The 27,216-nt window shown below is 45.0% G+C and overlaps 1 protein-coding gene and 1 long non-coding RNA gene across 8 annotated transcripts in view; one reads left to right on the top strand and one right to left on the bottom strand.

Annotated features, from left to right (window-relative positions):
* The window catches only part of SLC24A2 (solute carrier family 24 member 2), a 491,146-nt gene that overhangs the window by 247,996 nt on the left and 215,934 nt on the right, over positions 1-27,216 (top strand). The window lies entirely within an intron of this gene.
* Positions 3,092-26,587, bottom strand: LOC134899423 (uncharacterized). 3 transcript variants are annotated; one of them, XR_010173117.1, is made up of 4 exons: positions 26,512-26,587; positions 19,429-19,511; positions 15,940-16,012; positions 3,092-3,294 (listed from the first exon to the last, which is right to left on the bottom strand). It is a non-coding gene; the product is annotated as an uncharacterized LOC134899423 (long non-coding RNA). The 3 variants fall into 3 exon arrangements; XR_010173111.1 differs by lacking the exon at positions 26,512-26,587 and adding an exon at positions 23,092-23,336; XR_010173105.1 differs by lacking the exon at positions 26,512-26,587 and adding an exon at positions 21,897-22,135.

Genomic DNA, 27,216 nt, shown 5'->3' on the forward strand with positions numbered 1-27,216 from the left:
GTGGGCGCGGTCCGGCCAACGCAGGCGTGGCCGGACCGTGCAGGGGGCGGGCCGCAGCGGCTGCGTTACGTCACACGCAGCCGCTGCGGGCCGGAGAGCGACGAGTAGCTCCCGGCCAGCACACTAAAGCTGCGCTGGCCGGGAGCTACTCCCAAAGTGCAAAAGCATCGCCACTGTGCGATGCTTTTGCACTTCTACGGGGGGGGGGGGGCAGCACTGACATGCATGGCGGGATAGCCCTGTGCTGGGCATCCCCTCGCATGTCTATGGACATGATTTTGCAGGGCTACGATCAACTCGGAATGACCCCCCATATATGCTATGTACTACTCCAACTATACCTGCTTTTTGCTTTTAGATATTTGTTAAAAAAAATTATAATTAAGTATATCACAATTAATAGATAGTTTGAACATATACATTGGATTACTACTTCCATGATCTACTATACTGTTATCTGCTTTAAGGAATACAAGTCACAGTGTAAACCCCTCCTTCCAGTTCTCTCCACTCCGACACTGGATATATCCATCCACCCTTTCCCCCATTCCAAGTCAATGTGATATCCCATTCACTGCACAATCTAATTACCATGTCTCTCCACTCCCAGCAATGTAATAATAATATCCCCAACTCTCCAAGTACATTTATATATTCTCACACCACCGCTGCCCTCATTTTACTCAGACTACTGTAATATCCCAAACTACAAAAATGGCACTTTGTTTTTGCAGAATTTAGTGTATCTTTGAGGTTACGCACATTCAGTAAGATATACCATATGCAATTTCTGAACAAATATTTCAAAGGTTTCAAAATTCATTATAGTAGGTGGTCTGTATCCCGTAGTTTAAATAGATAAGATCAGAGATTCAGTGGAACATATGGACTCCTCCCCCTTTAGCTGACTGCCTGTGGTCAGTCTGTGAAATAACCCTGTATATAGAAATATACTCTTCGAGTCTCAAGCTCTACTATCGGAGTCTCTGCTAATCTATAATGTGTTGTGTTAATTATCATTTGAGCACAAGGATACTTTACTGTCTACATTCAGCTTTATTGACATATTTGGAACCTCTCCCCAGAAAGACCCTAACACTGTAAGCTAGCACAGTTCTCTAAAAATGACGAGGGTGGCCCAAAAATAAAAGTTCTTTTTGCATGCTCTTGTGTGAATGTACCTGTTTTTTTAAGAGAGGTGTATGTCATAGTATGGCAAGATGGTAGTGACTGTGGCAGGTGTAACATTAAGATGCAGCCTGACAGAACCATATAGAAGCTAAGTGTACTTGCATGTGTACTGTTACACTCACATGCAAAATTGGGACCATGAACTATTTAAATGGTCCTCCTCAATAGGTGTAGAATACACATTCTGGGTGTTGGGTAGGGAGGTGTTCTTAGTTTATCAGGTGGTCACAGGGCCTCTTTACTCCTACAAGATTAGTTGTTTTTTTATAGATGTTCTGGAGATTCTGGTATTTGGGCGACAAACAACACTTTCAGTAGGATTTCTTTTGCACATGCTAGGCGTATCTGATGTAGTAAAATTTACTTTTTCCTGCACAAAAACCCAGACCTTTGAATAAACAATTGTGTCATACGAATATATAAACCCAATGTTTCCTCTTGTGACATAAGACACAGATGGGGCTGGACAGAGGAAGGGCTTGAGAAATGTAAAGGCCCGTATACACTAGGCTATTTTGTAAGCAATATCGCAACTTTTTACCCTCCTATATCGCCCAGTGTGTATGCTGCAAGCGATGCCCGATGCGCACTCCTGGGGGTCATTAACGCCCCCCGCTGTCATCTGTGCATGCAGCGCAATCTGATGATATTGTCAGATGCGGCATGTTTGGGCCGGCAGCGGCATGATGTCACTGTGTGATATTGCTAGCGATATCGCACAGTGTGTATGCACACTGTCAGCGGCCTGGCCCAGGATGGGAAACACTAGACGATATCGCTCGCGGAGCAAATCGTCTAATGCGTATTCCCCTTAACAGTTGAACTAATTTCCAAAAGTGATAGGAGGTTGAAGTATAAAGTGATGTTTTTAGTCTCCACGGTGTGCTGTTCCATATGGACTCGCAAGTTGCTAAAGGGGCATAGAGATTACTTAATAGGACAGTGTGCCAAAGCAGAAGAGGATGTCTCTATACATAGACACATTTACACAAAGCTGAATGTGCTGCCTATCTGTATGTATTAACAGACTGCCCTAATCAGCATTTTTCACGGTTTTATGTATAAGCATTGCGCAGAGTGTAGAATTACTATTTTAGAAATAAGATACACAGACTATATGATAAGAAGAAACAGAAATTTTACTTAACATAAAAACTAAGTAACAATATTTTTTTTAATAAATATGACACAATAAGTGTAATTAAGAAAGAAGAAATTCACAATATAAAATGGAGTATCAGAAATTTTCCAGAATATAAAAATTATGCCTAAGTGTGGTTATTAAAATATTTTATATAAATATCTCACATTAAGTTCCGTATGAAGGTAAGATACATTTGCAATATAAAAAGAACTAACAAATTTTACCTAATAATAAAAAATGTGTGCCTAATGTGTTAAATTAACAATTTATAGAAATGTCACAATAAGTTCTGCATGAATTAAAGATACATTTGTATGTAATACATTTTACTTAATAATAAAAAAACTGCCTATTTGTAGTATTTATATTTTATAAATAAAAATGTCATAATAAGTGACATATGAAGGTAAGATACATTTAAAATATAAAAAGAACTAAGAAATTTGAAATTAATATTAGACAACAAATTTTGCCTCAGGCGTAGAATTAGCAATTTAGAAAAACAAATGACACAATATAAGTATCGTATTAAATTTGCAATATAAGCAAAACTAACAAATTTGACCTAATATTAGAAATAAACCATGCCTCAGAGATAGCATTAACAATTTGCAAATAAATGACACAATAAGTGCCGTATTAAAGAAGATAGATTTACAATATAAACCAAAGTAACATAAATGTTATCTAATAAAAAGAAAAAGTATGCTTAAGTTTAGAATTCAAATTTTAAGTATAAATATAACAAGTGCGTTTGTAAAATGAGATACCTTTACAAACTGAATAGATGTAAAGAGTACAATTTAACTAATATAAGTATGTAATAAAATCAACCTAATATTAAAACTATGCTTAACATTCATTAAATCAATCAATAAATCAATCAATAAATAAAAATGTATGCTTCAGCCAGGAATGGTCAGTGCTGTCTTATCTTGAAGCATTTCTTATGCTGGATTCTGTAAATGCGAAAAAAAGAAAATGTCAATGTACATTATTTTAGTTTTTCTACTGCTTTCAGAGTCATCTCTCAATGTAGAGTAGTATGTACAGTATTAAAAAATGATAAAAATAGAAAAAAGAACAGAAAACATTAGCAATAAATTGTTATTTTAGTCTGTTCTTCATGTTCAGTAATATCATATGGATGAAGTACTGTAACTTATAGCAATCAGTCACATAAAATCAATTGCTTACTACCATATTAGCAGGTGTGGCAGCTGCAAAGACCTGTAGCTTATTGATGCCCACCTCCCCTGTCAGTGCCCCACATTGTGTACGATTGTTATATCACCCTTGGATAGAACATGTGGGCCCTTACAGAAGGAGTCCATAAATGTGTAGTTATGCTCCTGAATATAAGCTTTATGCTAGAGATGAGCGCCTGAAATTTTTCGGGTTTTGTGTTTTGGTTTTGGGTTCGGTTCCGCGGCCGTGTTTTGGGTTCGAACGCGTTTTGGCAAAACCTCACCGAATTTTTTTTGTCGGATTCGGGTGTGTTTTGGATTCGGGTGTTTTTTTCCAAAAACACTAAAAAACAGCTTAAATCATAGAATTTGGGGGTCATTTTGATCCCAAAGTATTATTAACCTCAAAAACCATAATTTACACTCATTTTCAGTCTATTCTGAATACCTCACACCTCACAATATTATTTTTAGTCCTAAAATTTGCACCGAGGTCGCTGTGTGAGTAAGATAAGCGACCCTAGTGGCCGACACAAACACCGGGCCCATCTAGGAGTGGCACTGCAGTGTCACGCAGGATGTCCCTTCCAAAAAACCCTCCCCAAACAGCACATGACGCAAAGAAAAAAAGAGGCGCAATGAGGTAGCTGTGTGAGTAAGATTAGCGACCCTAGTGGCCGACACAAACACCGGGCCCATCTAGGAGTGGCACTGCAGTGTCACGCAGGATGGCCCTTCCAAAAAACCCTCCCCAAACAGCACATGACGCAAAGAAAAAAAGAGGCGCAATGAGGTAGCTGTGTGAGTAAGATTAGCGACCCTAGTGGCCGACACAAACACCGGGCCCATCTAGGAGTGGCACTGCAGTGTCACGCAGGATGTCCCTTCCAAAAAACCCTCCCCAAACAGCACATGACGCAAAGAAAAAAAGAGGCGCAATGAGGTAGCTGACTGTGTGAGTAAGATTAGCGACCCTAGTGGCCGACACAAACACCGGGCCCATCTAGGAGTGGCACTGCAGTGTCACGCAGGATGTCCCTTCCAAAAAACCCTCCCCAAACAGCACATGACGCAAAGAAAAAAAGAGGCGCAATGAGGTAGCTGACTGTGTGAGTAAGATTAGCGACCCTAGTGGCCGACACAAACACCGGGCCCATCTAGGAGTGGCACTGCAGTGTCACGCAGGATGTCCCTTCCAAAAAACCCTCCCCAATCAGCACATGATGCAAAGAAAAAGAAAAGAAAAAAGAGGTGCAAGATGGAATTGTCCTTGGGCCCTCCCACCCACCCTTATGTTGTATAAACAAAACAGGACATGCACACTTTAACCAACCCATCATTTCAGTGACAGGGTCTGCCACACGACTGTGACTGATATGACGGGTTGGTTTGGACCCCCCCCAAAAAAGAAGCAATTAATCTCTCCTTGCACAAACTGGCTCTACAGAGGCAAGATGTCCACCTCATCTTCACCCTCCGATATATCACCGTGTACATCCCCCTCCTCACAGATTATCAATTCGTCCCCACTGGAATCCACCATCTCAGCTCCCTGTGTACTTTGTGGAGGCAATTGCTGCTGGTCAATGTCTCCGCGGAGGAATTGATTATAATTCATTTTAATGAACATCATCTTCTCCACATTTTCTGGATGTAACCTCGTACGCCGATTGCTGACAAGGTGAGCGGCGGCACTAAACACTCTTTCGGAGTACACACTTGTGGGAGGGCAACTTAGGTAGAATAAAGCCAGTTTGTGCAAGGGCCTCCAAATTGCCTCTTTTTCCTGCCAGTATAAGTACGGACTGTGTGACGTGCCTACTTGGATGCGGTCACTCATATAATCCTCCACCATTCTATCAATGTTGAGAGAATCATATGCAGTGACAGTAGACGACATGTCCGTAATCGTTGTCAGGTCCTTCAGTCCGGACCAGATGTCAGCATCAGCAGTCGCTCCAGACTGCCCTGCATCACCGCCAGCGGGTGGGCTCGGAATTCTGAGCCTTTTCCTCGCACCCCCAGTTGCGGGAGAATGTGAAGGAGGAGATGTTGACAGGTCGCGTTCCGCTTGACTTGACAATTTTGTCACCAGCAGGTCTTTCAACCCCAGCAGACCTGTGTCTGCCGGAAAGAGAGATCCAAGGTAGGCTTTAAATCTAGGATCGAGCACGGTGGCCAAAATGTAGTGCTCTGATTTCAACAGATTGACCACCCGTGAATCCTTGTTAAGCGAATTAAGGGCTGCATCCACAAGTCCCACATGCCTAGCGGAATCGCTCCGTGTTAGCTCCTCCTTCAATGCCTCCAGCTTCTTCTGCAAAAGCCTGATGAGGGGAATGACCTGACTCAGGCTGGCAGTGTCTGAACTGACTTCACGTGTGGCAAGTTCAAAGGGCATCAGAACCTTGCACAACGTTGAAATCATTCTCCACTGCACTTGAGACAGGTGCATTCCACCTACTATATCGTGCTCAATTGTATAGGCTTGAATGGCCTTTTGCTGCTCCTCCAACCTCTGAAGCATATAGAGGGTTGAATTCCACCTCGTTACCACTTCTTGCTTCAGATGATGGCAGGGCAGGTTCAGTAGTTTTTGGTGGTGCTCCAGTTTTCTGTACGTGGTGCCTGTACGCCGAAAGTGTCCCGCAATTCTTCTGGCCACCGACAGCATCTCTTGCACGCCCCTGTCGTTTTTAAAAAAATTCTGCACCACCAAATTCAAGGTATGTGCAAAACATGGGACGTGCTGGAATTGGCCCAGATTTAATGCACACACAATATTGCTGGCGTTGTCCGATGCCACAAATCCACAGGAGAGTCCAATTGGGGTAAGCCATTCCGCGATGATCTTCCTCAGTTGCCGTAAGAGGTTTTCAGCTGTGTGCGTATTCTGGAAAGCGGTGATACAAAGCGTAGCCTGCCTAGGAAAGAGTTGGCGTTTGCGAGATGCTGCTACTGGTGCCGCCGCTGCTGTTCTTGCGGCGGGAGTCCATACATCTACCCAGTGGGCTGTCACAGTCATATAGTCCTGACCCTGCCCTGCTCCACTTGTCCACATGTCCGTGGTTAAGTGGACATTGGGTACAGCTGCATTTTTTAGGACACTGGTGACTCTTTTTCTGAGGTCTGTGTACATTTTCGGTATCGCCTGCCTAGAGAAATGGAACCTAGATGGTATTTGGTACCGGGGACACAGTACCTCCAACAAGTCTCTAGTTGGCTCTGCAGTAATGATGGATACCGGAACCACGTTTCTCACCACCCAGGATGCCAAGGCCTCAGTTATCCGCTTTGCAGTAGGATGACTGCTGTGATATTTCATCTTCCTCGCAAAGGACTGTTGAACAGTCAATTGCTTACTGGAAGTAGTACAAGTGGGCTTACGACTTCCCCTCTGGGATGACCATCGACTCCCAGCGGCAACAACAGCAGCGCCAGCAGCAGTAGGCGTTACACGCAAGGATGCATCGGAGGAATCCCAGGCAGGAGAGGACTCGTCAGAATTGCCAGTGACATGGCCTGCAGGACTATTGGCATTCCTGGGGAAGGAGGAAATTGACACTGAGGGAGTTGGTGGGGTGGTTTGCGTGAGCTTGGTTACAAGAGGAAGGGATTTACTGGTCAGTGGACTGCTTCCGCTGTCACCCAAAGTTTTTGAACTTGTCACTGACTTATTATGAATGCGCTGCAGGTGACGTATAAGGGAGGATGTTCCGAGGTGGTTAACGTCCTTACCCCTACTTATTACAGCTTGACAAAGGGAACACACGGCTTGACACCTGTTGTCCGCATTTCTGGTGAAATACCTCCACACCGAAGAGCTGATTTTTTTGGTATTTTCACCTGGCATGTCAACGGCCATATTCCTCCCACGGACAACAGGTGTCTCCCCGGGTGCCTGACTTAAACAAACCACCTCACCATCAGAATCCTCCTGGTCAATTTCCTCCCCAGCGCCAGCAACACCCATATCCTCCTCATCCTGGTGTACTTCAACACTGACATCTTCAATCTGACTATCAGGAACAGGACTGCGGGTGCTCCTTCCAGCACTTGCAGGGGGCGTGCAAATGGTGGAAGGCGCATGCTCTTCACGTCCAGTGTTGGGAAGGTCAGGCATCGCAACCGACACAATTGGACTCTCCTTGTGGATTTGGGATTTCAAAGAACGCACAGTTCTTTGCGGTGCTTTTGCCAGCTTGAGTCTTTTCAGTTTTCTAGCGAGAGGCTGAGTGCTTCCATCCTCATGTGAAGCTGAACCACTAGCCATGAACATAGGCCAGGGCCTCAGCCGTTCCTTGCCACTCCGTGTGGTAAATGGCATATTGGCAAGTTTACGCTTCTCCTCCGACAATTTTAATTTAGGTTTTGGAGTCCTTTTTTTACTGATATTTGGTGTTTTGGTTTTGACATGCTCTGTACTATGCCATTGGGCATCGGCCTTGGCAGACGACGTTGCTGGCATTTCATCGTCTCGGCCATAACTAGTGGCAGCAGCTTCAGCACGAGGTGGAAGTGGATCTTGATCTTTCCCTAATTTTGGAACCTCAACATTTTTGTTCTCCATATTTTAATAGGCACAACTAAAAGGCACCTCAGGTAAACAATGGAGATGGATGGATTGGATACTAGTATACAATTATGGACGGGCTGCCGAGTGCCGACACAGAGGTAGCCACAGCCGTGAACTACCGCACTGTACTGTGTCTGCTGCTAATATATAGACTGGTTGATAAAGAGATAGTATACTCGTAACTAGTATGTATGTATAAAGAAAGAAAAAAAACCACGGTTAGGTGGTATATACAATTATGGACGGGCTGCCGAGTGCCGACACAGAGGTAGCCACAGCCGTGAACTACCGCACTGTACTGTGTCTGCTGCTAATATATAGACTGGTTGATAAAGAGATAGTATACTCGTAACTAGTATGTATGTATAAAGAAAGAAAAAAAAACCACGGTTAGGTGGTATATACAATTATGGACGGGCTGCCGAGTGCCGACACAGAGGTAGCCACAGCCGTGAACTACCGCACTGTACTGTGTCTGCTGCTAATATATAGACTGGTTGATAAAGAGATAGTATACTCGTAACTAGTATGTATGTATAAAGAAAGAAAAAAAAACCACGGTTAGGTGGTATATACAATTATGGACGGGCTGCCGAGTGCCGACACAGAGGTAGCCACAGCCGTGAACTACCGCACTGTACTGTGTCTGCTGCTAATATATAGACTGGTTGATAAAGAGATAGTATACTCGTAACTAGTATGTATGTATAAAGAAAGAAAAAAAAACCACGGTTAGGTGGTATATACAATTATGGACGGGCTGCCGAGTGCCGACACAGAGGTAGCCACAGCCGTGAACTACCGCACTGTACTGTGTCTGCTGCTAATATATAGACTGGTTGATAAAGAGATAGTATACTCGTAACTAGTATGTATGTATAAAGAAAGAAAAAAAAACCACGGTTAGGTGGTATATACAATTATGGACGGGCTGCCGAGTGCCGACACAGAGGTAGCCACAGCCGTGAACTACCGCACTGTACTGTGTCTGCTGCTAATATATAGACTGGTTGATAAAGAGATAGTATACTCGTAACTAGTATGTATGTATAAAGAAAGAAAAAAAAACCACGGTTAGGTGGTATATACAATTATGGACGGGCTGCCGAGTGCCGACACAGAGGTAGCCACAGCCGTGAACTACCGCACTGTACTGTGTCTGCTGCTAATATATAGACTGGTTGATAAAGAGATAGTATACTCGTAACTAGTATGTATGTATAAAGAAAGAAAAAAAAACCACGGTTAGGTGGTATATACAATTATGGACGGGCTGCCGAGTGCCGACACAGAGGTAGCCACAGCCGTGAACTACCGCACTGTACTGTGTCTGCTGCTAATATATAGACTGGTTGATAAAGAGATAGTATACTCGTAACTAGTATGTATGTATAAAGAAAGAAAAAAAAACCACGGTTAGGTGGTATATACAATTATGGACGGGCTGCCGAGTGCCGACACAGAGGTAGCCACAGCCGTGAACTACCGCACTGTACTGTGTCTGCTGCTAATATATAGACTGGTTGATAAAGAGATAGTATACTCGTAACTAGTATGTATGTATAAAGAAAGAAAAAAAAACCACGGTTAGGTGGTATATACAATTATGGACGGGCTGCCGAGTGCCGACACAGAGGTAGCCACAGCCGTGAACTACCGCACTGTACTGTGTCTGCTGCTAATATATAGACTGGTTGATAAAGAGATAGTATACTCGTAACTAGTATGTATGTATAAAGAAAGAAAAAAAAAACCACGGTTAGGTGGTATATACAATTATGGACGGGCTGCCGAGTGCCGACACAGAGGTAGCCACAGCCGTGAACTACCGCACTGTACTGTGTCTGCTGCTAATATATAGACTGGTTGATAAAGAGATAGTATACTCGTAACTAGTATGTATGTATAAAGAAAGAAAAAAAAACCACGGTTAGGTGGTATATACAATTATGGACGGGCTGCCGAGTGCCGACACAGAGGTAGCCACAGCCGTGAACTACCGCACTGTACTGTGTCTGCTGCTAATATATAGACTGGTTGATAAAGAGATAGTATACTCGTAACTAGTATGTATGTATAAAGAAAGAAAAAAAACCACGGTTAGGTGGTATATACAATTATGGACGGGCTGCCGAGTGCCGACACAGAGGTAGCCACAGCCGTGAACTACCGCACTGTACTGTGCCTGCTGCTAATATATAGACTGGTTGATAAAGAGATAGTATACTTGTAACTAGTATGTATGTATAAAGAAAGAAAAAAAAACCACGGTTAGGTGGTATATACAATTATGGACGGGCTGCCGAGTGCCGACACAGAGGTAGCCACAGCCGTGAACTACCGCACTGTACTGTGTCTGCTGCTAATATATAGACTGGTTGATAAAGAGATAGTATACTCGTAACTAGTATGTATGTATAAAGAAAGAAAAAAAAACCACGGTTAGGTGGTATATACAATTATGGACGGGCTGCCGAGTGCCGACACAGAGGTAGCCACAGCCGTGAACTACCGCACTGTACTGTGTCTGCTGCTAATATATAGACTGGTTGATAAAGAGATAGTATACTCGTAACTAGTATGTATGTATAAAGAAAGAAAAAAAAACCACGGTTAGGTGGTATATACAATTATGGACGGGCTGCCGAGTGCCGACACAGAGGTAGCCACAGCCGTGAACTACCACACTGTACTGTGTCTGCTGCTAATATATAGACTGGTTGATAAAGAGATAGTATACTCGTAACTAGTATGTATGTATAAAGAAAGAAAAAAAACCACGGTTAGGTGGTATATACAATTATGGACGGGCTGCCGAGTGCCGACACAGAGGTAGCCACAGCCGTGAACTACCGCACTGTACTGTGTCTGCTGCTAATATATAGACTGGTTGATAAAGAGATAGTATACTCGTAACTAGTATGTATGTATAAAGAAAGAAAAAAAAACCACGGTTAGGTGGTATATACAATTATGGACGGGCTGCCGAGTGCCGACACAGAGGTAGCCACAGCCGTGAACTACCGCACTGTACTGTGTCTGCTGCTAATATATAGACTGGTTGATAAAGAGATAGTATACTCGTAACTAGTATGTATGTATAAAGAAAGAAAAAAAAACCACGGTTAGGTGGTATATACAATTATGGACGGGCTGCCGAGTGCCGACACAGAGGTAGCCACAGCCGTGAACTACCGCACTGTACTGTGTCTGCTGCTAATATATAGACTGGTTGATAAAGAGATAGTATACTCGTAACTAATATGTATGTATAAAGAAAGAAAAAAAAACCACGGTTAGGTGGTATATACAATTATGGACGGGCTGCCGAGTGCCGACACAGAGGTAGCCACAGCCGTGAACTACCGCACTGTACTGTGTCTGCTGCTAATATATAGACTGGTTGATAAAGAGATAGTATACTCGTAACTAGTATGTATGTATAAAGAAAGAAAAAAAAAACACGGTTAGGTGGTATATACAATTATGGACGGGCTGCCGAGTGCCGACACAGAGGTAGCCACAGCCGTGAACTACCGCACTGTACTGTGTCTGCTGCTAATATATAGACTGGTTGATAAAGAGATAGTATACTCGTAACTAGTATGTATGTATAAAGAAAGAAAAAAAAACCACGGTTAGGTGGTATATACAATTATGGACGGGCTGCCGAGTGCCGACACAGAGGTAGCCACAGCCGTGAACTACCGCACTGTACTGTGTCTGCTGCTAATATATAGACTGGTTGATAAAGAGATAGTATACTCGTAACTAGTATGTATGTATAAAGAAAGAAAAAAAAACCACGGTTAGGTGGTATATACAATTATGGACGGGCTGCCGAGTGCCGACACAGAGGTAGCCACAGCCGTGAACTACCGCACTGTACTGTGTCTGCTGCTAATATATAGACTGGTTGATAAAGAGATAGTATACTCGTAACTAGTATGTATGTATAAAGAAAGAAAAAAAAACCACGGTTAGGTGGTATATACAATTATGGACGGGCTGCCGAGTGCCGACACAGAGGTAGCCACAGCCGTGATCTACCGCACTGTACTGTGTCTGCTGCTAATATATAGACTGGTTGATAAAGAGATAGTATACTCGTAACTAGTATGTATGTATAAAGAAAGAAAAAAAAACCACGGTTAGGTGGTATATACAATTATGGACGGGCTGCCGAGTGCCGACACAGAGGTAGCCACAGCCGTGAACTACCGCACTGTACTGTGTCTGCTGCTAATATATAGACTGGTTGATAAAGAGATAGTATACTCGTAACTAGTATGTATGTATAAAGAAAGAAAAAAAAACCACGGTTAGGTGGTATATACAATTATGGACGGGCTGCCGAGTGCCGACACAGAGGTAGCCACAGCCGTGAACTACCGCACTGTACTGTGTCTGCTGCTAATATATAGACTGGTTGATAAAGAGATAGTATACTCGTAACTAGTATGTATGTATAAAGAAAGAAAAAAAAACCACGGTTAGGTGGTATATACAATTATGGACGGGCTGCCGAGTGCCGACACAGAGGTAGCCACAGCCGTGAACTACCGCACTGTACTGTGTCTGCTGCTAATATATAGACTGGTTGATAAAGAGATAGTATACTCGTAACTAGTATGTATGTATAAAGAAAGAAAAAAAAACCACGGTTAGGTCACTGGTATATACAATTATGGACGGGCTGCCGAGTGCCGACACAGAGGTAGCCACAGCCGTGAACTACCGCACTGTACTGTGTCTGCTGCTAATATAGACTGGTTGATAAAGAGATAGTATACTACTAATATTATATACTGGTGGTCAGGTCACTGGTCACTAGTCACACTGGCAGTGGCACTCCTGCAGCAAAAGTGTGCACTGTTTAATTTTAATATAATATTATGTACTCCTGGCTCCTGCTATAACCTATAACTGGCACTGCAGTAGTGCTCCCCAGTCTCCCCCACAATTATAAGCTGTGTGAGCTGAGCAGTCAGACAGATATATAATATATATAGATGATGCAGCACACTGGCCTGAGCCTGAGCAGTGCACACAGATATGGTATGTGACTGAGTCACTGTGTGCTGTGTATCGCTTTTTTCAGGCAGAGAACGGATTATAAATAAAAGTGGTGGTCACTGGTCACTATCAGCAAAACTCTGCACTGTACACTACTGAGTACTCCTAATGCTCCCCAAAATTAGTAAATCAAGTGTCTCTCTAATCTATTCTAATTCTAAACGGAGAGGACGCCAGCCACGTCCTCTCCCTATCAATCTCAATGCACGTGTGAAAATGGCGGCGACGCGCGGCTCCTTATATAGAATCCGAGTCTCGCGATAGAATCCGAGCCTCGCGAGAATCCGACAGCGTCATGATGACGTTCGGGCGCGCTCGGGTTAACCGAGCAAGGCGGGAAGATCCGAGTCGCTCGGACCCGTGAAAAAAAACATGAAGTTCTGGCGGGTTCGGATTCAGAGAAACCGAACCCGCTCATCTCTACTTTATGCACAAGGTTGATAAATAAGCTATGCAGGAGCTAAATAAGAACCTTTGAAAACTTGTCACAATAACACAGCTATTCATGGCGATAATAGATTAAGTATTGGTGCTATCACCATCTTCTTAATGCCAGGAGAGTTGCTCCTGCAATCAACTGTATTGTAAGATCTATTTGCCGCTGATTGCAGCAATGAAAGAATACACATCTGGCGTCTGTCCTCAGAGAGCATAGGGTTCTAAAGAGATCCCTCTTCACACTCCAAAGCTCTTTCCATTGGAGAAACCCCATCTGAAGATGATGTCAGATATAAAAGATAACATCTAAAAACAAGAAAGTGATTTTAGTGTTGTACTGCTTGTAGATGCTGATTGTCTAGAGTTTACTAGGACGTACAGTACAACCATAGTACTGAGCGACCAATTACAGCACAGAGCATGCCAGTGTGTTTTTCACAGAATGCAGAGCAGTACAGCTATGTAACATGCTCCCAAACATATTTAAACATGTGGCAGCTTCTAACTTGGATACTTGGCCTAAGTACACGTTTTTTTAAATATATTACTTACATTCGAATGACGAACATATATATTGTTAGTACATCAGCAGGTGTGTACACTCTATATGTCTGTGAATTACACAGTTCACAGACATATCAAGTCGGCCGTGCAGCACTGCTGATGCTGAAATATCATGCAGATATATTAGTACATCTATCTGTGTGTATGGCCGACCACCCAACGACCTGTTCCTGGCTGCAGGAACCACCCACAGTAGCGTCACATCTGGTTCCTTCCTGTGGCCAGTCACGTCAGGTGGCAGATTGGTAAGTGTGTCTGCACAAGATTGTTTGTGCATACACCTTACCAATGAATAGATCGGCCGGTGGATCAGCTTGGCTGATTGGTCAGCGGATGGGTCGGGTGGCCAATCCATCAGATAAACGTGTACCGAGCCTTTGGCAATGTATTCATTACATACATCCTACTGTAACTACTAGTTTTGTATTTTCTCCTGCATTGGGTGTCTTGTATTTCTAAATGTATGTAGGCTAGTTGTATTTGTTACTTTAAATCATTGCAGCAAAGGAGATATCTGTTGTGTGCAGCTAGACATTACGGTGGTCATTCCGAGTTGATCGCTAGCTGCTTTTGTTTGCAGCGCAGCGATCAGGCTAAAAAAAGGAAGTTCTGTGCATGCGTATGTGGCGCAATGCGCACGTGCGACATACGGGCACAACAAACGATGCAGTTTTGTACAGGGTCTAGTGATGCATTTCAGTCGCACTGGTTGCCGCAGAGTGATTGACATGAAGTGGGCGTTTCTGGGTGGCAACTGCACACAACATTTTTTGCAGGCTCTCTGCGATAAAAACGTTCGCACTTCTGCTAAGCTAAAATACACTCCCAGTGGGCGGCGGCATAGCGTTTGCATGGCTGCTAAAAACTGCTAGCGAGCGATCAACTCGGAATGACCCCCTACATACAGCCACTATAAAGATCTGCTTGTGTGTGGATCATTAGAGCTACACTAAAAAAGTCTACAATGCATGTCTACCACTAATGGTAGACATGCATTGGGTCGACAGGGTCAAAAGGTCAACAGAGTCAAAAGGTCATCATGGAATAGGTAGACAGTAGAAAAAAGTTGACAGGGTCGACACGTCGTCAGGGTCAAAAGGTCAACAAAAAATTTAGACACAGTTTTTTGAAGGGTGTTTTGACACTTTTCTGCCACAAAAAAAGCCCCATAAGTGTACTGCATCCCCTCGCATGGCTCGATTCGCTTGCATGCTTCAGGTAAGGTGCCTCGCTCCACTTCCGCTGCGCTTGGCAGAGGTTGCTATTCCCAATCCCAATGGATGGAAAAGTATGAAAAAATTTTTGTTTTTTTTAAACTACAATAACTTGTGTTAACCATATGTCGACCATTGTTATATCAACCCTTTGAACCTGTCAACCTTTTGAACTGTCTACCTTTTACACATCGACCTTTCGACCATGTCGACATTTGACCCTGACGACCTAATGCATGTCTACCATTATTGGCTGGCCTACTGACCGTGGACATTTTAGTGTAGATCTATAGACCGGATACCGATCTACTTAGCTGCATTGGTTTTAAATTGACAATTATAATTAGCTTCATATACTTTGTATTTCTAAGCATGCTGAGCAATGTGTGTTTTAAGCAAAGGGGAATAACTGAAGGTGCACATACCTCCTGCATGATCAGAGCCAGGCTGACAAGCCTACCTGTGCCCCCCCCCCCCTCCCCCCTCAAATACAGTGGTAGAACATCGGCAATCATGCAGACTTCTCTGCCTCAGTAAAAAAAAACATACCTGATTTGGGATAAACATGCCATAACTTTCACGTATGCTGGGTTTTTTGTTACTTTCCATAGATGCATCGATTCTGCAAGCAAACAAAAAATAAACAAATACAAATGCTTTCAGTTCTAGATCAAAGTAATAACAAACAGTACAGACCGTATTACATTGTGGGCTGTCTTTTTCTTGTATACAACCAGACAACTTAGATTAATAGTTTTATTATCTATAGTTTTAACTATTAATCTATCCGGGGGGGGGGGGGGGGGGGGGGGGGGGTGCCAGGTGATTGTCACAGTTCCTCATCTCCAGCGAGGAGAGGGGTATTACTCAACCCTGTTTGTGGTCCCGAAACTGGACGGTTCGGTCAGACCCATTTTAAACCTGAAATCTCTGAACCTGTACTTGAACAGGTTCAAGTTCAAAATGGAATCACTCAGGGCGGTCATCGCCAGCCTGGAGGGGGGGGGATTGGATGGTGTCCCTGGACATAAAGGATGCTTACCTTCATGTTCCGATATTCCCCCCGCATCAGGCGTTCCTGAGATTTGCAGTGCAGGACTGTCACTACCAATTTCAGACGTTGCCGTTTGGGCTTTCCACGGCCCCGAGAATTTTCACCAAGGTAATGGCGGAAATGATGGTGCTCCTGCGCAGGCAGGGGGTCACAATTATCCCATACTTGGACGATCTCCTCATAAAGGCGAGATCTCGGGAGAGGTTGCTGGACAGCGTGTCTCTGTCCATGAAGACGTTGCAGATACACGGCTGGATTCTCAATATACCGAAGTCCCAGCTAGTCCCTACAACGCGTCTGACCTTTTTGGGGCTGATTCTAGACACAGACCAGAAAAAGGTTTTTCTTCTGATCGAAAAGGTTCAGGAACTCATAGTCATGGTCAGGAACCTATTAAAACCAAAAAAGGTTTCAGTGCATCATTGCACACGGGTCCTGGGGAAGATGGTGGCTTCCTACAAGGCCATCCCTTTCGGCAGGTTCCATGCGAGGACTTTTCAATGGTACCTCTTGGACAAGTGGTCCGGGTCCCATTTACAAATGCATCAAAGGATCACCCTGTCTCCCAGGACCAGGGTATCTCTCCTGTGGTGGCTGAACAGTGCTCACCTACTAGAAGGTCGCGGCATTCAGGACTGGGTCCTGGTGACCACGGATGCAAGCCTCCGAGGCTGGGGAGCAGTGACACTGGGAAGAAAGTTCCAAGGTCTCTGGTCAAGCCTAGAGTCTTGTCTCCACATCAACGTCCTGGAGTTGAGGGCCATATACAACGCCCTGCGTCAAGCGGAGGAATTGCTTCGGAGAAAACCGGTTCTGATTCAGTCAGACAATGTCACGGCAGTGGCTCATATAAACCGCCAAGGCGGAACAAGGAGCAGAATGGCCATGGCAGAAGCGACCAGGATTCTACTCTGGGCGGAAGGCCATGTAAGCGCGCTATCAGCGGTGTTCATCCCGGGGGTGGACAACTGGGAGGCGGACTTCCTCAGCAGGCACAACCTGCATCCGGGAGAGTGGGGACTTTATCAAGAAGTCTTCACACAGATCACGGATCGTTGGGGACTGCCTCAAATCGACATGATGGCATCCCGTCTCAACAAAAAGCTAAAGCGGTATTGCGCCAGGTCAAGGGACCCTCAGGCGGTAGAGGTAGACGCTCTGGTGACACCTTGGGTGTTCAGATCGGTCTATGTGTTTCCTCCTCTTCCTCTCATACCCAAGGTGTTGAGAATAATACGAAGAAGCAGGGTCAGAACAATACTCATTGTTCCGGATTGGCCACGGAGGACTTAGTATCCGGAGCTGCAAGAGTTGCTCGCAGGGGATCCGTGGCCTCTTCCTCTAAGGCAGGACCTGCTGCGGGAGGGGCCCTGTCTCTTCCAATACTTACCGCGGCTGCGTTTGACGGCATGGCGGTTGAACGCCGGCTCCTAGCGGAAAAAGGGATTCCGGAGGAAGTCATTCCTACCCTGATCAAGGCTAGGAAAGACGTGACGTTAAAACATTATCACCGTATATGGCGGAAATATGTTTCTTGGTGTGAGGCCAGAGCTGCTCCTACGGAGGAGTTCCATTTGGGCCGTCTGCTTCACTTCCTTCAAACAGGAGTGACTTTGGGCCTAAAATTAGGGTCCATAAAGGTCCAGATTTCGGCCTTATCCATTTTCTTTCAAAGAGAATTGGCCTCTATTCCTGAAGTACAGACCTTTGTGAAGGGGGTGCTGCATATTCAGCCTCCCTTTGTGCCTCCGGTGGCGCCTTGGGATCTTAACGTGGTGTTACGTTTCCTCAAGTCACCTTGGTTTGAACCACTCAAAACTGTGGAGTTGAAATACCTCACATGGAAAGTGGTCATGTTGTTGGCGTTAGCTTCGGCAAGACGTGTTTCCGAATTGGCGGCTTTATCACATAAAAGCCCATACTTTGTTTTTCACGTGGATAGGGCAGAGTTGAGGACTCGCCCTCACTTTCTGCCAAAAGTGGTCTCATCTTTTCATGTGAACCAACCTATTGTCGTGCCTGTGGCTACACGGGACTTGGAGGATTCCGAGTCCCTGGATGTAGTCAGGGCTTTGAAGATTTATGTGACCAGAACGGTTAGAATCAGGAAGACTGAAGCTTTGTTCGTTCTGTATGCGGCCAACAAGGTTGGCGCTCCTGCTTCAAAGCAGACTATTGCTCGCTGGATCTGTAACACGATTCAGCAGGCGCATTCTACGGCAGCATTGCCGTTACCGAAATCGGTTAAGGCCCACTCCACTAGGAAAGTGGGCTCTTCTTGGGCGGCTGCCCGAGGGGTCTTGGCATTACAGTTGTGCCGAGCAGCTACTTGGTCGGGGACAAACACCTTTGCAAAGTTCTATAAGTTTGATACCCTGGCTGAGGAGGACCTCCTGTTTGCTCAATCGGTGCTGCAGAGTCATCCACACTCTCCCGCCCGTTTTGGAGCTTTGGTATAATCCCCATGGTCCTTACGGAGTCCCAGCATCCTCAAGGACGTTAGAGAAAATAAGATTTTACTTACCGGTAAATCTATTTCTCGTAGTCCGTAGAGGATGCTGGGCGCCCGTCCCAAGTGCGGACTTCTTCTGCAAGACTTGTATATAGTTATTGCTTACATAAGGGTTATGCTATAGTTTTTCGGTTGGACCGTGGCTATGTTGTTGTTCATACTGTTAACTGGGTGAGTTTATCACAAGTTATACGGTGTGATTGGTGTGGCTGGTATGGATCTCGCCCTTAGATTTACAAAAATCCTTCCTCGTACTGTCCATCTCCTCTGGGCACAGTTTCCCTAACTGAGGTCTGGAGGAGGGGCATAGAGGGAGGAGCCAGTGCACACCCAGAGTCCAAAGCTTTCTTAAAGTGCCCTATCTCCTGCAGAGACCGTCTATTCCCCATGGTCCTTACGGAGTCCCAGCATCCTCTACGGACTACGAGAAATAGATTTACCGGTAAGTAAAATCTTATTTTTCCTCATATACCTTTGTTCCAGATTTGCGGGGTTTCCGAAAATCTCCAAGAGTGAGGGGTTTAGTTGTCTTCGAGCTGGAAAATGAGAGGCACCCTGCAATTACAACAACATATGCTTATTAATTATTGATTACAGATAAATATTTAACAAATGAAATTATTTTATCAAGGTTAGTTTTCCCTGATACCCAATATGCCAGTGATCAAACTCATATTAAGGTATTCTATAAAGGTTAAGCAGGCTTAGAGCGTAAATAGCTTAAAGATTAACAAAATGTAATATCCAAGCAGCCACATTAACGTATATAAATATGATATTCAAGGGACTATCTAAGTACCAAATAAAAAGTGGTAAAGTACAGCAGGAAAAGGCCCATATCCTAGGTCAGGGGCACAAATTCATGCCAGGCGCCTGGAGGCGAAATAGAGTCCCCCCTGTGGCTCCGGCTTACACACGTGCCGACGTCTCAGCGACTTGCCAATGGTACATCTGGGAGAATAAATATTCTTTATTGCATCTAATTGCTGCAACAAGGAATCTTTATTTTCAGGTGCTGGCTGCAAATGATAATAAACAGAGCCCTGATGAGGGGTTTAATGAAGCTCAGAGAGAGATAAAATTGTTCCAGCCAATTAGCGTCTGACTTACATTTAAAAGGCTGTGTTTAAAAAATGACAGAAGCGTACTCGTTGGTACTTTATCTTACTCCAAGCTTTGCTAAATACCCCCCCCCCACACCTTCCTTCCCTTAAAGTTTTATTATAATTAGTGCATTTACTTTAAAACAACTTTCTTCCTCATATAAGACACAGCAGCAGATCTGTATCTTATGGTACACACTTTGATCTGTTATCAGACACATTCCAGATGCCTCAACTGAAGGGGTCTTCAAGGGGGATTTCTGAGCTTGGACAGCAGTAAGCAGTTGTTGCCCCAAATCACTATGAAATGAGTGGAGAAAGATCTTTTCTGATTCACCAGCCCTCTTGGCCTTTCTTTTTTTATGCGCCTCTGACAGCTGGAGCCCCGCGGCAAATGCCTCTGTTGTCTCTGGGAGTTATGCCACTGTCCTAGGTCTAATCCTATCATAGTTATACTATATTACTGCATACCTCCCAACTGTCCCGATTTTCGCGGGACAGTCCCATTTTTGGGGACTGTCCCGCTGTCCCACCCGCGGGCCGCAGTGTCCCGCGGTGGGGGGGGGCAGTTGGGAGGCTCTGTCGCTCGCTGCCCTGCTTAGGGCTCACAGAGCGCTGGGAATGCCTCCTCAGTGACGAAAACGGGGCGTGGCTCGCGAACGCCGGTCCTCCCGTGACACCACGCCCCCTTTTCATTAGACCACGCCCCTTTTCGGGAGCGCGCGTGTCCCTCTTTAAGTATTTACAAAGTTGGGAGGTATGTTACTGTGGCTGCTTGGATATTACATCCTACACCTATTTGACTTATTAATTTTTTGAGATAGATAGATAGATAGATAGATAGATAGATAGATAGATAGATAGAGTGGCAGTGTGACGGTAAAGTGCATTACTGACATGTGTTGAGAGTGTGGCTGGAGGGATCTGCCCATACTGGGGAGAAAAAGGAGGTGTTACCACACCTAATGTCTGCGACAGAAAGGAGACAGTCCAGGTGAGACTGTGCAGTCAAGGGCAGGATGATGCCTGTGTATCCAGTCCAAGTGGGATTGTGTGTTCTACCCTGGTGAGACAAAGCCCAGATGGAAGTGGTACAGTCTGAATGGAATAGGCCAGGTGGTCAGGATTTTTCCTGCAAGGAAGCAGGACTGAGCTACAGTATGTTTTGCTGAAAAGAAGCCAAGCCAGAGAGTCTAAATGTGAGTAGGGCGGAGCAAAATTGTATATGCCTGGGTGCACTGCCAAAGGGCCAATGAAACTCCTTTCAAATATCGCTGCAATGTAGCACTATCCTGACGCTGTTGTCTGTTGGCCTCCTGCTGTAGTCTCCAATTTTCCTCCATTGCCACCTGCTGCTGTCTGTTGGCCTCCTGCTGAGCCGCTGTAGCTTGCAGCAAGGCTTTGAGCAGTTCCTCCATGTCGACAGACTTTTCAGGTGGCTTTGTAGCTGCTTTCACCCAGGACATATATCAAATCCTCAGGGCAAGTCTCAGTAACGTCACACTGGGCTGTATCTGCATAAACCATCGTTTTCTGCAGGCCTCACAAAGCTGCTGCTTTCACTTATGCGCAGAATGGCTTGCTCGCATTCTCCACCAAGTTGTAACACTGTAAGGGTACAAAGTGCCGTTTCCTGGGGTAAATGGCAGCACGCAGCTGAGGAACCACACAAGTCCAGTTTCTGGTACAACTGGCCCCAGCCAGTTTTATTATACAGAAAATAAAACAAACACCAAAAGAAAATACCTTGCCTGTCCGGCACTATCTAAACACAAGATGTTCCTAACTATCACTAAACAAAAACACAGAGTTCTCCAGTAAACACTGTATAGCTCACTTGTATCAGGAAGCGCGTTTCTCTCACAGAGATCCTGCAGTCTTCCCAGGCAGTCTGCACACATTAATCAGGCTAGAAGCCCTATAAGACTCTTGCACAGCTGAAAGCCCTGATTAGCCCTCTGTGAGGCCAAAGATCCGAACTGGGCCCAATGTCTGGAACTCGCCCTATCTCTCTCTCAGGGCCCTTATCCAGCTTTTCCAGCAAACTGAAAAGGTTCTGACAAAACAAAAGCATTTTTCCTAGAAGTTTTCATTTTCTAAAACATGTAAGACAAGAACCTGGGACAAACATACCTGCCCTCAAACACTATCCCAGTGTTCTTGTCACAAAATAAATAAATATATATATATATATATATATATATATATACATATATATATATATATATATATATATTCCTTTTTTTTATTTATTTATTTTATTCCTATCTGCCCCTACAATTATTTGTGTATTTGTCTGTTCTCTCCATCATAACACTATATTATCTTTTGGAGAAAAATTTGGGAGAAGAGTAGAATCTTCTCCATAAATAGCATAAATGATCATCTCCCATTGAGACAAATGGAGGCTGCAACAGTAAGAAAAGAGAGAAGAAAACTCAGTGAAATCATAAATTTCAATGCAGTTTTCTTTTTTGTAAATAGTAAGAAGAGAAACAATGTCTTTTCTGTAGCTAAAATGCTGGAGAGAATAGGTTTTTATGTGTACTAAATAGCAGTAGCGGATCTTGCTACGGGCACACAGGATTTTTGCCCGGGGCGCCGCCTTCCGGAGGGCGCCGTCGCCGTGGCAAGATCCGCTACTGGTGGTGCCCCCCCCCGCTGCTGTGCTGTCACTGCTGTGTGGTGCACGATGACGTCATCGCGCACCGCACAGCATTGTGGGACCGGCACATAGACGCTAGGGGTCATAATTGACCTCTAGTGTCTATGCTGTGCTATGACGTCTCTCCCATAGATCCGAGGAGCGGCGCCGGCGGCCGGAGACGGAGGTCAGCAGCGGTCGGGAATCAGGAGCGGGGATGGTGCGTATTAATTAAGTAATTTTTGTTTTGTTTTGTTTTGTAAGCGGCACAAACAGGGGCACAACTCTACAGGGGGCACAAACAGGGGCACAACTCTACAGGGGACACAAACGGGGGCACAAGTCTACAGGGGGCACAAACAGGGGCACAACTCTACAGGGGGCATACCTGACCACGCCCCTTTATAAAGCCACGCCCCTATTTCTGCCCAGGGCACCACATTTGTACAGCAGCTTTCTTTTCTTTTTGTGCAAATAAATATATAATGCATATGAAAGTGGAGCTAAACTAGAGTAAGTAGCCCCGTGCGAGTGTGAGTTGGATGCTGGGTCTGTTGTATGCTATAGCAGCTGCCAGTGACAAAGAAGGAGAGAGACAGTTGGAGAGAGACAGTTGGTGAGCGGATGCACAGTGAGCGCGTTGGTAACCAAGTAGGTAATTAAACTAAGGGTGTGTACACATGGTGAGATTCGGGCTATGCCCGATTCTCACTATGCGACAGGGGCCGGGTCGGCACATAGTCAGTATCGCAAGCACATAATGAGTGTGCTTGCGATACTGACTGTGCGATTTGGGCTAAGTGTCAATTTTGACTATCTCTTCTATAGAGATAGTCAAAATTGACTTGCCTGCACAGTCTATCTTTTCTTTCGATGCCGACCACGCATCGGCATCGAATCGGGATTGCAAGGGATGACTGTCACCTTGCGATCTGCACTAACTTTTCTTCCGATTTTGACTATCTAGTCAGAATTGGAAGAAAAAATCTCACCGTGTGTACACACCCTACGTGTGTCAAAGCTTGGCGAGAGATTCAGATGTATCAAATCTTAGAGAGAGATAAAGTACCAGCCAGTCAGCTCCTAACTGCCATATTGCAAGCTGTGTTTGGAAAATCACCGATGCTGCTTGGTTGGTACATTATCTGTCCCCAATTTATCTCCAAGCTTTGATAAATCTCCCCCTAGGCTAGGGGCATTAGAGAAGCCAGCAGCCAGGGGTAGCAAATAAATAAAAAAAGCAGTGTAACACAGACTATTTAGAAATGTTATTGTTTCCTCTGATGCTTGTGCCTTGCAATGGTGTGTAATACTATGCCAAAGTTTCCCTTTTATAGCCAATTATTGTGAGTTTTATGCTACTACTAGTTACCAACCTGTCATAATGACAGAACAGCGTAACAGTAATGTCAGTGCCGACGGCTGTGCGTGCATGAACAAAGCAACAATTGGTCACCGGAGTGCAAAACACTTGAATTCCCCCCACAGAGGTGAGAAGCAGCATTAGCTTTTTATTGTATAGGATAATGAAAGCCAGATTATACTGTTTAACATGCAGTGCCAGATTAAGGTTCAGAAGGGCCTGGAGCTGAAAGTTTTGAAAGGCCTATTGTGTGCCGCCACACAGTGTGTGACAAATAGTGTGTGTGCGCGCGCTGTGACTGTTTATCTGTGGGCATGACCACTGCTATTAACATGTGGTCCATACAGGGAGTGTTGGGTGTGGCTAGCACCAAGGAGCAAAAGCTAGTGCCAACATTCAACAATCTCAATCTCCCTATCTCACTCCCCTCTTCATTTATATGAATTGTGTAAAGTGAGAGCCTACCAGTGGACAAAGGGACAAACCCTTGTTGACGTGACCCTAATATGACAAAAAAGTCCAAAAAAATCCTTCCATATGTCTGTATGCATTTTATTGGTATCACTCCAATATCTTGATTTTCCTGTACAAAGCCTCACTATGGCCCCCATTTATCAAGCCTTGGAGAGTGATAAATTGCACAGTGATAAAGTACAGAATACACAGCTGAAAGGTAGCACAAAACAAAACATGTAGGCCCCGATGTATCAAGCCTTGGAGAGTGATAAATAGCACAGTGATAAAGTACCAGCCAATCAGCTCCTAACTGTCATGCTACAGGCTGTGTTTGCAAAATGACAGTTAGGAGCTGGTTGGCTGGTACTTTATCACTATGCTATTTATCACTATTTATCACTCTTCAAGGCTTGATACATAGGGGCCTACATGTTTTGTATTATGCTACCTTTCAGCTGTGTATTTTGTACTTTGCCTTTCACCCCCTTCATCTGTATGTCCTGCTTTATGCTGTCATCCCTCTCCCTATATGTATGTCCTCCATTGTGTTGTTTAGGGAGCAGCTTCCACTGTCGCCGTGGGTGTTAGGTGCTGTCTTCCACTTCTGTGTGTGTGCTGCAGCCTGTCCCTCCTCTGGTGCCCCACTATCCGCTCACACATCGCGGCTCCCTGCAGCAGTGGGCTGCCCGCTCTCCCACATAAACTCTCCCTGCAACAAAGGGCTGCAGCCTGCCCCTCCTCCCCTGCTCCGGTGCCTACACCCACATCGCCTCTCCCTGCAAGGTTCAGAACCTGTGGCCACGTACACAGCGAACCCACACTGCGCTGTACTGTCTACAGTCTAAGCTTCGATATATATATATATATATATATATATGTATATATATACATACACACACTGTATATTTGTGTGTGTGTATATATATATATATATATATATATATATATACACATACATACAGTGGTTGAAGTGGAAATTTTGAAGTGGGTGTGGTCACCCAAAAAGGGGCGTAGTCGCCCAGAAGGGGGCATGTCCAGTAGTAGTAGAACCCCTTATACTATATAGTACTGGTGCCCCTTTCACCTTATAGCACACGGTACGAGCTGAAATTCACATTATAGCACACGATACGAGATGAAATTCACATTATAGCACACAGAATGAGCCGAAATTCACATTGTAGCACACTGAATGAGCCGAAACTCACATTTTAGCACACTGAATGAGCCGAAATTCACATTATAGCACACTGAATGAGCTGAAATTGTGACAGCAGGGACAGCCAGAGTGACAACAGGGAGAGAGAGAGTGACAACAGGGAGAGAGAGAGTGACGACAGGGAGAGAGAGTGACGACAGTGACGACAGGGAGCGAGTGACGACAGGGAGAGAGAGTGACGACAGGGAGAGAGAGTGACGACAGGGACGAAGGGAGAGAGAGTGACGACAGGGAGAGAGAGTGACGACTGGGAGAGAGAGTGACAACAGTGACGACAGGGAGAGAGAGTGACGACAGGGAGAGAGAGTGACGACAGGGAGAGAGTGATGACAGTGACAACAGGGAGAGAGAGTGACAACAGGGAGAGAGAGTGACGACAGGGAGAGAGAGTGACGACAGTGATGACAGGGAGAGAGAGTGACGACAGGGAGAGAGAGTGATGACAGTGACGACAGGGAGAGAGAGTGACGACGGAGAGAGAGTGACGACAGTGACGACAGGGAGAGAGAGTGATGACAGGGAGAGAGAGTGACGACAGTGACGACAGGGAGAGAGAGTGACGACAGGGAGAGAGTGACGACAATGACGACAGGGAGAGAGAGTGACGACAGTGATGACAGGGAGAGAGAGTGACGACAGGGAGAGAGAGTGATGACAGTGACGACAGGGAGAGAGAGTGACGACGGAGAGAGAGTGACGACAGGGAGAGAGAGTGATGACAGGGAGAGAGAGTGACGACAGGGAGAGAGGTGACAGCAGGGGAACATTACCTCATTTGTTGCTGGTGGCCGGCAGCGGTGAGCGGTTGGCTGCTGGCAGCGGCTGGTGGCATGCGGTGAGCGGCTGGCGACGGTGGGCGGCTGGTGGCTGGTGGTGAGCGGATATAGATATATATATATATATATATATATATATATATATAGTACAGTCCAGGCAAGCAGCGGCACTTGGAGACTGGCACAGCAAATACTTGTAAACAACAGTGAGTTGAATGCATTACATCAAAACAGAATCCAACGTTTTGGGGCGTTGTCACCCCTTTGTCAAGGTGAAGAATGCAAGAAGTGACTTCTTGCATTTTTCACCTTGACAAAGGGGTGACAACGCCCCGAAATGTTGGATTCTGTTTTGATGTAATGCATTCAACTCACTGTTGTTTACAAGTATTTGCTGTGCCAGTCTCCAAGTGCCGCTGCTTGCCTGGACTGTACTGTATGATTACTTTCAGAGGGCACCGGAGCACATTACTTCAAACAGGTTGTATTAAAGCATCCTCAACGATGCGTGTACCAACGTTTCGGGCCCATAGCCCCTTTGTCAAGGTGAGTATTTGTCAAGGTGAGATACTGGAACATTGGTACACGCATCGTTGGGGATGCTTTAATACAACCTGTTTGTTGTTTGACCTGGACTGCCGCTGTTTATTTCGTATTTATCCCAACTATTCTGCGAAGGCACCTGGGCATTTCTACCAG

This window comes from Pseudophryne corroboree, chromosome 1 (assembly GCF_028390025.1).
Source record: "Pseudophryne corroboree isolate aPseCor3 chromosome 1, aPseCor3.hap2, whole genome shotgun sequence".
In the NCBI taxonomy this organism is placed as follows: domain Eukaryota; kingdom Metazoa; phylum Chordata; class Amphibia; order Anura; family Myobatrachidae; genus Pseudophryne; species Pseudophryne corroboree.